This window comes from Chrysemys picta, chromosome 2, assembly GCF_011386835.1.
Source record: "Chrysemys picta bellii isolate R12L10 chromosome 2, ASM1138683v2, whole genome shotgun sequence".
Classification (NCBI taxonomy): domain Eukaryota; kingdom Metazoa; phylum Chordata; order Testudines; family Emydidae; genus Chrysemys; species Chrysemys picta.
Window position 1 is genome coordinate 65586509 of NC_088792.1, and position 7782 is coordinate 65594290.

General features: G+C 42.0%; 1 long non-coding RNA gene across 1 annotated transcript; it reads right to left on the reverse strand.

Moving 5' to 3' along the window:
• Positions 1–2743: 2743 nt before the first annotated feature.
• On the reverse strand, positions 2744–6044 carry LOC135981344 (uncharacterized). Its single transcript, XR_010598328.1, has 2 exons — positions 3568–6044; positions 2744–3153 (listed from the first exon to the last, which is right to left on the reverse strand). It is a non-coding gene; the product is annotated as an uncharacterized LOC135981344 (long non-coding RNA).
• Between the last annotated feature and the right edge of the window lie 1738 nt (positions 6045–7782).

The window sequence follows — 7782 nt, forward strand, 5'->3', positions numbered from 1 at the left end:
TTGAGATCAGTTGCAGATGGAGGGAAAAAACATTTTCTTCCTAACTACAAAACTCTTGGAAGGTAAAGTGGCCTTAGATTTTGATTTAGTCTATTAAAACTGGCAAATTTGTTAGTCTCTAAGGTGCCACAAGTACTCCTGTTCTTCTTTTTGCGGATACAGACTAACACGGCTGTTACTCTGAAACCAATTTTATAGGGACAGTCCTGATTTTTGGGTCTATTTCATATATAGGCTCCTATTACCTCCCACCCCATCCTGATTTTTCGCACTTGCTGGCTGTCTGGTCACCCTATCCTGGAGGCTATTCAGACTTTTCCTCTCTCCCACAAAATAAAGAGACACACACACACACACACACACACACTCATTTATAGTTGTAGTCTCAAGCAAAGTGGCATTGCTCATTAATTTTATACTTCTTTTGACATTTTTCCCTCTAAATACATATTGAAATAGATTGTATCTGCTTCAACACTGTTACACTATAGTCTTATGACAATATAACACCATTGACTTTTCTATGTAAACATGAAAGAATGCAGTGGTGAATCAGACACTTCCTCTGATTTGTATGTTTTCAAATATGTGAAGTACTATCTACTGTCTTTTTTCAGTCTGGATAACTTGATTTTTCTCTTTTATCCAAAGGAAAATTACTTGTTTTTCTTACATTTTTAGGTTGTTTTAAAATTAATCTTCTGTAAGCACCTTTAATTTGTTTTTAAACAGAATTTTTAAAGTCAGATTTACCAAGAGTTCTCAAATGTTCCAGGTAAAATCAACTGCACTATATTACTTGCCTTATGGTTGCTTAGAGTGAAGACATACTAGCTTTAGCTTAGGATGTGGATTTATCTGTGCCATGAAATCTGCAAAGGCATTTACATCCTTATTCACAATAGATCATTTTCTCTCTTTTATACATATCCTAAAACAGGTCTGAAAAGGTATTATAAGAAATAAGTATGTAGCGATGAGATAAGAACTTACACCAAAAATGTTACCTTTTAAGTATCATAAACATCAGACACAGAATGTAGTTATGTGGATATCTGGGATCCTAACACAAAAATTGGGACATGGTTTAAAAAACCAAAAAACACAGCTTTAGTATAAGCACACCACAGCAGCACTGTGCAGTAACTCAGAAAAGTGCTATACAAAACATGTAAGATGCTGTACACACAAAGGAAATACCAAGATTACCTGTATTTCAAAGAAAAATTGGATGAAGTATGCCATTTATCATGGCATGAATCTACAGTGTTAAATTTGCTGCACCTATGTTTACAGTAATTAGAGCAGCAGATGCAAGACTATATTTTGTATAACCAAGTACCTACTTTCCTCATAATGCAAAACTTACCCGACAGAGTAATAGTCTGCTCCTATACAATACTCCATTCACACTGTATTTGTACATTAAAAGATTCCTTTCTATATATGTCCAAGTTCTTTTAGTAGTCACATCTCCTAGAACAGTGGTTTTCAAACTTTTTTCCTGGGGACCCAATTGAAGAAAATTGTTGATACCTGCGACCCAACGGAGCTGTGGATGAGGTGTTTGGGGTGTGGGAGGGGCTCTGGGGTGATGCCAGGAATGAGGGGTTCAGGGTGTGATAGGGGGCTCTGGGCTGGGGCTATGGAGGAGGGGTTCAGGGTCCAGGAGGGTGCTCTGGATTTGGGGGGGGCTCAGGCAGGGGATTGGGGCTCAGGCAGGGGATTGGGGCTCGGCATTACCTCCGGCGGCTCCCAGTCAGCAATGCAGCCAGGGTGCAGAGGCAGGCTTCCTGCCTGTCCTGGCACCGTGGACCGTGCTGCACCCCGGAAGCGGCCAGCAGCAGGTTCGACTCCTAGGCAAGAGCTAACATTAAGGACAAAACAGGCCTCTTCCTTCTGTGTAAGTATTTTCCATTTCTCAAAGATGAAATATTAGCTGAGTCCCATTCTGCATCTCTGAAGGAATGAATAAGATTTGATCCAGTCTTGAAGACAAAACTTTGGAGGATTGGAATACATTAGGAAGATTAAATCTTAGTCTCTGCTAATCACTGGCATTGATCAAGGCAATAGGCACTTAATTGGCACACCGTACAATTTTAAAATAGCTGTATGCAGACTCACAACTTTTACCCTTTTACATCTTTAAAAGTCTGCCATTCTAGTCTGGAACCCATATTAACATTTAAGAGGATGACTGAAGTCTCTCAAGGCTTTTTATTTCATACCACATATATGAAACTCTCTGGGCTTCAACTACTTTCATTGAGAACTACCTTTTCCCTAATACAATTCAATAGCATACCATGAAAAAAAGCTAACGCCAAGCTCACTACAGAATAGAAACATTAGTAACCCTGTGACAATGACTGCCAAGTTCACAGTTTATTACTTGGTTTCTCTTTTTAAAGAGTTATCAGTACAATATAGTTGTAAAAACTTACAATATAGTAATTGTTATCTGACTGGCCCTTTAGAAAACACTTATTACTGGAGGAGGGAGGGGAGGCAGGCAAAGGATGAGAAAGAGAAGGTAAGGCAGTTTACAAGTTACTCAGGTGGTGAAGCCTGTGCTGAAATAAGTAAGAGGGGGTGGGAAGAATCACTCATTTCAGATGAAAATCGAAGCAGGAGTGTACAGATCAGTTTCTCCATGGTTACTGGTGGTAACATATAGATGAAATCACTGTAGGACTAATTCCTTTTAATGGCTGTTCAAAAAGTACCCGTTAAAGACTAGTGCTAGTTCAGAAAATAGTTTATTGACAACAGACATCAGTGTGTAAGGAACAATAGTGTGTATAAAAGATTAACTTTAACATTATGGGTTTTACTACAATTGCATAAGGCTCCATTTTGTTAACAATGGCATCTCATTGTATGATCACATAATACATATGCAGTTCTAATCAATGTAGCAAACAGTGCTTTAGTATTGTGCTATTTGAAGAGTGTTTGTGTAGAACAGGTTTATAGGTCCCACAAGTTTACAGAACAAACCAAAAGGTCCTGCCCCAAAGAGCTTACAATCTAGTTTTAGAGCAGATGTAGAAAATAAGAGTAATAAACATCAGAGGGAACACAACAACTTCAGGAGGATCAAGCAGTTAATTGAGTTTAGGCATTTTCATAACTTGGTGGCTCCATTACCTTTTAAAATAAAGTTAAATTCACTTGTAGACACACAAAAGAAAGGAATCTTAATAAAGGGAGAATTTAGTTGCTTGCCAAAATCAGACTGGCAGCTATTCTATACCTAGGAGTTTTATGGAAAATGGTAAGGCCATTAGGTTCTAAAATAGCTTATTTGACCTGACCCAATGCTGTTTAAGTAAAAGTGCAAGCAAGCTTCTGTAAGAGTTTGCCCTTGCACCTCAAATCTAACCAACTTGCTTCTCCCTACCCCTTAAATCTTTAACCCCTTCTTGACCAGGTAGTGACATCTCTTGTGGTAGATAACTGATGCATTTGGTAGCTATGAATTAATCTAGATTAGTATGGTTATTTGAAATCATCTGTTTTTACAAGTATACTACATAGTGATCATAGATTCCATGTCCTCACCTTTCCCACTGTTTCTAGCGTATTCTCTTAAAGCGTCTCTCCCTCTAGTGCCCATCTTGGATGCCTCATTTGTTCACTTCTGCAACAAAGGAGTATTGAGTTGAAGAGGTCATACAGATATTTGAAATAAAGTGCTATATCACTTTTAGAAGAGGTTAATCTTAGGGTATGTCTTCACTACCAGCTGGATCGGTGGGCAGTGATCGATCCATCGGGGAATTGATTTATCGCATCTAGTCTAGATGTGATAAATCAATCCTCGAGCACTCTCCTGATGACTCCTGTACTCCAGCTCAGCGAGAGGGGCAGGCAGAGTCAACGAGGGAGTGGCAGCAATCAACTCACCATAGTGAAGACACCACGGTAAGTCAATCCAAGTATGTCGACTTCAGTACGATCGATTCCCCCCTCCCCAGGGTAGACCAGGCCTTAGCCTCTTAAATTTCAACTCTAGTAATTTCTTTTCCCTACTTTGTACCTTCAGGTTCAGTTTATAGTAATAGTCACTGCTTTGGCAAAATGAAGGTATGTTGAGCCAATATGTATCCTCTATGGGGAACAGCGTTTCAAATATCAGTGTGATAATTTTATAGTGAAGTACATGACTGAGTTCCAATGCACTTTGGGATGGAAGTGCCTCTACTTGCAGACACTTTGCTTCACACTTTAAGAACAGTTTACAGAGCACCTACTGCCTCACCGCATTCCCATCCAATATCTGCCTCTCCTAATCAATCAGGTTGCCAGAATATTAGCCTAGATAGAAATGTACTGCACCTAAAAAGGAAGATGTGAAATCTGAATTGTCACTAACATTCCAATGTGCATATGCCATACATAGCACAATAGACTTGAATTATGCAGCAAACTCCCTACGCAAACCCACCATTTACAGGCAAAAATTCACCCCCCCCCCCGATTAGGGTTGCAGCTATTCCAACCCCTGGACTGGAACAACCACAGAACCTTCACCACAGAGGCCTGTGGGGATGCACACAAAAGCAGACCCATGGGCTGAGCGGAATTCCCAGCTGACCTTCCCCAGAGGCCCAGACCAACTCCACAACACCCTCTTTGTGCTGCTGCTGAACCAACCAGCTTATGTGGTGCAGAAGGTCCTGGGTCTGGTCTCCCCATTGTAAATTTCATCCTTTAAGAGTAGGGTAGTTGAGAAACTGAAGAATCCCACTCATATCTTAGGAGATACACAGAAAAGGAGGCTGGAAAGAGAGGGGCCAGCTAGTCAGGGATTCCTGCCTCACTGCCTACACACCAGGCTCTGCACCAATTGTAATTTTGATCACTCTGCTATGCCACACTCCTGTACAAGTTAGGAGTTTGCTTGACTTTGGTCCATTGCTGGCCTCCAGCCATCCAAAGTAATGCACTCATTCACCTCGACCCTGAAGAATAAGGGGGGTGGGGGCGTGGGAAAGGCTTACTCGACCATTTTAAGATTAAAATGCCTCCTGTTCTGCGGGGTAACCTAGTCCCAAGATCTACAGCCAGGTCCTCAGTTGTCTGCAGCATATTGGAAGTTCCTTGGCAGACTCGTAATTTCAGAAATTGATGTTCAAGTGAAAGAACATGATCTTGCCTTATTCTTTATTGCACAATTTTATGAAAGCTAAGTACCAGCTGTAATACTCACTTTTACTGAGACATAGCATGTATCTTGAATGGCAAAATAACTTTTTAAATGAAGATTTACTCTGCAAAAGTGGCTTCATATTAGTTTGAAGGAAAAAAAGGAAGATAAGTTACTTAAAGCCAGAGGAGCAATAACCACACATTGCAGGACTTATTGAGAATTACAAGAATCAGTATTATGTTGACTAAAACCCACAACTTTCCACTAAGTTCACCACTGAACAACAAGAATGCTGCTTGTCCAGATTCTTAAGACTGTGTTCCTAAATAAATGAACAAGAAGTATGCTACAGTGAGACACCTTAAAATCTATTAAAATGTTGCAGCTTTCCACAGCTTTAGCATCCTGTTTCCCCATTTATGTCGCTGCCCCTTCCCCCCCTTACAGGGAAGGTGGTGTAGCCTCACAGAGAAAAAACAGATTAAAAAAAAAATAGCAAAGGTGAAAGCATAATGTCAAATAGAAAATAGGAGTCATACAAACACAAAAGGCACAAGAATTCCTCCCCAACTGTTTTTCTTCCAATTTGCACCTTAACCCACCAAGTGAGTTGGGATGTGAATACAGAATTGCTAAACGTAAAACAGTTTTTGTAAACTGGACCTGACTCAAATCATGTTACATGTCCAAGCAGGGGAAGGAAGCCTCCTGAGTAATTAGAAAACATACCAAGAGACTACAGGTCTGGCTTTAGGTCAATCATGATTAGCTGTTGTCTCCTGTGCGGCCCCCACATTAACTATGCAATTCAAGGTTTGCTACATTGTTTTACCAGAGGAATTTTATACTAAAGCCTCAAAACATTTTAATTATTTTCAAGAATGGATAAAGACATGAGTGTCTATTACTATGCAAAAGCTAAGCATAATAGCTTCCAGCTTTGTTTTAAACTCAGTGTAGTGGGCAGTGAAACAATACAATGCTTTGGCTTTTCAAGTAACTTCTAAGCTGGAATGTATCTCAACCTCCTATGTGTAATTCAGAGGATACACAGTGGATTCCTGGGGGAATTCTATGCACAATATTTTAAAACTGCATATTTTGTCAATAAACATGGAGGCTTCAGCGTGACAATGGAAAGCACAGACCACTGGCTGCAGAGGTGAGAGATCACCCTGCAGCTCCGCCATGGTAACTCTGAGGCTGCACCCGAGCCCGATACAGTGCAATGGCTGGCCCTGCCCCAGAAACACCACAGGGCCCTGCCCCTCCACACCAAGCACACCAGGATAGCAAGGGAGAGGGAGTCTCTTGCATGCATGCCCAGCCCTGACCCAATCCAGGGGTAGGGCAAATAGGCTCAGCCTGGCAGGATCCATGTGTGGAGGAATCCAGGGCTGGGGCAATCTGGGTGCAGGCAATCTGGATGCACAAAGGTTCATTAGGGATTCCGGGTGCAGGGGGCCTGGGACTCTGCAGGGGTCCTAGGTGAAGATGGTTGGAGATCAGCAGAGAGTCTCAGCAGGATGGTGTGGGTGATGGGGATTGGTGGGATAGGGGGGTCCAAGCACCAGGAGGGGGGGGGGGAGGGAAACTCAACAGAAGCCCAGATGCAGGGGGTGGAACCAGATGGGGTAGTACGGGTGCAAGGGGACTCTGGATACAGAAGGTGGGCTCAGCAGAGGGTGGGGGTCCTGGATGCACAAGGGTTGCACCTCCCCATATAGACTCCTCCCCCTGCAGCTGAGGAACAACAGGGACAGGAATTGGGATGAGGGTGGGAAGAAGAGGGTGTGTGTGCGCAGAGCTTTATGACGCTGAGGGAGGTTTCCGGGGCTGGGGCTGACCTGGTCCCAGCCCCTCCTTGCAAGGGAAGAGGAAGTCCCATCCAGGACTAGCAGCTGAGCCCAGGACAGGGGAGGAGCCACCAGTTGGGGAATCCCCAGCCTCACAGTGCTTTCTCTCTCCACTGGCTGCTCTGGGCACCTGAAACAATACGCCCTGGTTGCTGGGGAGGGGTCATGTGACAGTTCTTGCAGCTTCCTTTTGCTTCCCCATCAGAAAGTAATTTTTCCTGCAGGGAAGCAGAGAGATCTACAGGGGACATGAATTCTGCGTGCACACCGTGGCACAGAATTCCCCCAGATGTAATATTAGACACAGAAAGCAAAAAAAGAGAGTCATCTTGGGTTTTGGTAGATAACAGTTTTGCATTGCATCTTACATGCTAAATGCAAAGCTGTTTCTAAATAGGACAGCTATTGTTTAACAAGTTTTGACTCATCTGAATTGTCTTAAGCAATTAGTTTTCAAAGACAATTAGAAGAAACTCTCTCATACAGGGTGATAAAAATTGCAGCCAATAAACTACTTATTTAGAAAAATAAACTTTGTCCAAAAATCAAAGCAGCTTCTTGAATGTGTCATGCTGTTTCTCCCAGCAGAGAAAAAGTACATGTGGGTGAATGATTACTTAGATATGCAAATTATATCAATATGGTTGTCAAGTTGTTTTCATCTCCCTCAAAATGAAATGTATGTTTTCAAAAGGCTTAACTTAGCTGTATATAAACAGTGTTGTTATCAACACACATTAAGTTTATTAATCATTACACTAGAACTAC